The 3,991-nt window shown below is 46.1% G+C and overlaps 1 long non-coding RNA gene across 1 annotated transcript in view; it reads right to left on the bottom strand.

The window, feature by feature from the left end:
- Positions 1-3,991, bottom strand: part of LOC116703042 (uncharacterized) — a 14,553-nt gene that overhangs the window by 3,812 nt on the left and 6,750 nt on the right. The window contains exon 2 of the long non-coding RNA XR_004335322.1: positions 263-267. This is a non-coding gene — a long non-coding RNA (uncharacterized LOC116703042). The remainder of the gene's footprint in view (positions 1-262; positions 268-3,991) is intronic.

Genomic DNA, 3,991 nt, shown 5'->3' with positions numbered 1-3,991 from the left:
TTTTTTTTTTTTTTTTTTTTTGCCCTTCCTTTTTTGGCACACAAGAGAAGTCACACAAAGCAGTGTTGGTTGCATTTCTGTGTAAATGTTTTTCTCACATCTCTTTTCTCAGTCAGTACTGTCACAGTCAAAGCCCCCTGTGTTAGAGAAAGCACTCTGATATGTACCTCAAAACAACTTTTAATAGCTCTTAGATGATAAGTCAGATCCAGCTCACTGTAGTCAAGGAGTCCAGTCAAGCTGGGACTTCTTTTGGTTAAACTTTTACTTTTGGAAAAGCTTCAGCACATTATCCCACACACACACACACACACACACACACACACACACACACACACACACTAAACCACAAGCTACAGTAAGCATCCCTGGCTCATCCGAAGAGGGATCTATCACAGTTGGTAAATGAGGCAGTAGATGTGTTTGACAAGATAGTCAGTGGTGAAAGCCATTTCAACCTAAATGGCCCTGCTCTATGCGCTCCGCTGTCGTAAAGTAAGCATCGCCTTTCACTGGAACAACATAATCAGGTTCTCACACTAATTGGTGCTTTTAGGATGCATTTGGCAACTCGGCATATTCACTGATCCAAATGGAAACGGCAGGTTGGTTTTGATCTGTTTCAACTAAACAGTACCCGATATTTATAAGTGCACGTAGCACCGTCGTGTTTACCTAATTGGTGCGCTTTCCGTGGGAAAATGTGCATGTACCTGACATCAAAATGTCATTTTGGACCACATACAGGCAGCTCAACATGCATATTAACAGGAACATTGACATCCAACTCATTAGCTCTTTCTTTAGCTCTCCTTCTTTAAAGGTATTTGCTTAGTTACGTATTCTTGTCTGCATGTTTCCCGGTTTAAATCCTTCTTGTGTTATGTATAGTTGAATGGTATCACATACACTTAGATGCCAGTTTATTAGGTACACAAAGATAAAACTACTGCAGTCTAATACAACAATTCTGCAGTAAATCCTCCCTTTACAAAGGTTTTAGAAATTCGTTGAGGTGTGTATTTCACCCACCCCCTTATTATCAATGAGGGCAGACTACAGTAAATAGGCTAATACAGCAACAGAAACACCGCTCTCTATGACATGTACTTTCATGAAGCAAGGATTTACTGCAGGACTTATTAGACTACATTATTTTTTTACATAAAGTAGAAATATAAAAAGCTACAGTGTGTAGTTTCTGTTGCCGCCTTGAGGAATAATTACAATTCTGTAGGTGCATCCACATGACGACTTTCTAAACACAGCCATGCTGAGAAATACAGAGAGATTTTTGTGGACATGATAGTCTTAATTATCTTTGTAGCAACTCATTTGGCAATGGCTTTAATGTGACTAATGCTGATTAAAATTTTTAAAAAGTTACGCCCTAAAACTTTAATATTTATAATATCTTATCGCGAAGAGTGTTAAAAACGCAATAAAAACATGTCACTTTAAATAGGGCAGATCTATGGTGTCTTACTTGATTTAGGCACTCACCCAACCTACTGCAACTTTGAAATCAATCAAAAACTCTTAAAATGATATTGTAATTTTTGTTGAAGGTCTGGCTAGATGTACAGTATGTATAGTAGCTGCAGTAGTGCCAGGCCTTGTCAGGGGATGCTGCTGTGACTTGACTCCCAGGCAGCCAGTCAGTTCAGTCCTACTCCGGTTCACATCATCAGGCTGCATCCCGGGGGAGGAGTCAGAAGTTTGACTGACAGTTGTGCTGCTGAAACACTTGAAAGGACAAGCTCAAGGTAAGTAGTGGAGGAGGAGAAGAGGCTTAGGCATTAGGCACTCGGCCATAAACATGTTTGGTCCCTGCAGAGAGTGCACAAAGAGAAGATGCAACATGCATGGACACGCATACATGTGTGTGTTTAAGACAACCGGCTCACATGGCCACACGGCCAAAACCTCAAATCATTAAAGCACATCTAATCAAAGCTCAAATCCATGCATGTGGAGTTGTGGACATAACACATAAATGTGTTAATGCAGTTGTGGCCTGCCGGGTTGCATACATACACGAGTGCAGGTTAACTGCGACAACAATATTGTCCATAGTGAAGAGGCGAAAAAGGAGAGAGTAAAGATAGCATGAGGGAGAGGGAGAAAAGAGGTAGAGGCAGGGGGACGAGTGCAGCAGTTTTGAAAGCGTTTGGCTCCGTTCAAATAGTTGCCATGGTTTCGTGATGTTTCCATGGAAATGCTAGCTGCCAATAAAATGAATTTGAGGAGGATCTTTGCAGCAGGTTGGCAGGAAGGTGAGAGCGATTCGGGAGAAGGGGGCAACAGGAGCGGCAACAGAGTTGGGGGGGGGAGGTAAAGCGGGGGGGACACCTCACTTTGGCAATGCACTAGTCAGTCGCATGGACGGACGGCAAAAGGTGGGGGGGGTGTTCAGGGGAAGAATTTAGGGTAAACAAGGTGAGGCAGACATGCTACGTAATAAAAAGCAAAAGGCACTGAGACTGTTTCAGTTCAAATGGGTTGTCATAGTAACCATGGCTTCACAACACAGAGACCAGGTAAATACATAGGAGCCTGGCTGGCCACTGATTAACATGTGTGCGATCACATTCACGCGTGTGTGTGCACGCGCACGCGTGTTTGCGCACACAAACTCACTCGAAACACTCTCTCTCTCTGAAGGACAGAGGTATTCCCACATTTCTAGGTCGCCATGGCAACGCTGCAGCAAGAAAGAAAGAGGCCGCAAGAGGAAGGGGGTGGTGGGGAGTGTGTGTGTGTGTGGGGGGGGGGGTGGGGGTGCCGAGGCTGGGGATGTGTGAACAATGCTAATGCTACTTCACTGATCATCGATTGTGTGTCCCGCCCCCCCCCCAAAAAAACCTCCTGACACAACACCCTACCACCACCCTCCTCCTCCCTCCCACATTTATTTTCCTCCTTTTATTTGTATCGTTCTCTTTCCATCCTCATTACTCTCGCGCTCCGGCGGGCGTCCTTCTCCCTGTGGTTTAAAAACTCAATCTCCACATAGTGCTGTCATTGTTATCATTATTATTATTGGGTCATTTAGCAGGCAACATTGGTATCCACGGCAACCCAGAGAAGTGGCACCGGTTCCTTGGTGAATACCAATATAGACAAGCATCCATCAATATCCCAGTGACTCATTATCAGTCTAATGGTGAAGCCGCTGCTGTCACACTGGACTATAAATAATGTCGTCTCATTAGGCACCATTGCTGCCGCCACCGGCCCATGCGTAAACAGGTCCAGTGTGTGTGGTGCGGGCGCAGAGTTGGCGTGCCCCTGCATGGCCAACTTGCATGTGCACAAGAAAGTGCCTCTGTGGTTGCGCTCAACTGCAGGGGGGGGGGCACGGACGTGCTCAAGCCTGGTGACTTAGCGCACAGCAGAGGCAGAGCCAGCCGAGCCGAGGGGGCAGGCAGACAGCTGCATCAGAGCCTGACTGAGGGGGTTGACTCAATAAACCTGGTAGTGGAGTAAATAAGGCTCTCACACTCCCTCGCATAGGTGTGCATGACTGCAGGCTCTGCCCCCGTGTCTGCTGTATGTTTCCCTATCTGCTGTAGGACCGCAGTGCCTGGTGCCTGTCAGTATTCCTCTGTAGCTGATCGATGGATTGAAGACGCTGATGAGACTGAGAGAGGGAAAGAGAGAGAGAGAGAGAGAGAGGGATTCACCTCAACCATTGCCTCGTTGCCTCAAGTCCTTAATGCAACTACTTGAATCGTGGAGGGAGGGAGGGAGTGGTGGCAGCAGTGACCATGTGCACGGGCCAAGGTTGCACGCCGCACAGTACATGGATTTCAAAATGTACTACAAGTGCACAATCTCGACGTGCACAGTTAATTCACCTTGGCGAAACATACATTGCACCTTTATGTAAGCAGGTGACACAGAGTGAAGGAGTTTGGGGTGAGGGTGGGAGGCGAGCTGACTATTCTCTACAAGCAGCTTCTGTTTACATGTCAATCATCTCCAATGA

This window comes from Etheostoma spectabile, chromosome 15 (assembly GCF_008692095.1).
Source record: "Etheostoma spectabile isolate EspeVRDwgs_2016 chromosome 15, UIUC_Espe_1.0, whole genome shotgun sequence".
NCBI classification, from domain to species: domain Eukaryota; kingdom Metazoa; phylum Chordata; class Actinopteri; order Perciformes; family Percidae; genus Etheostoma; species Etheostoma spectabile.
This window is presented reverse-complemented; position numbering and strand designations above follow the sequence as displayed.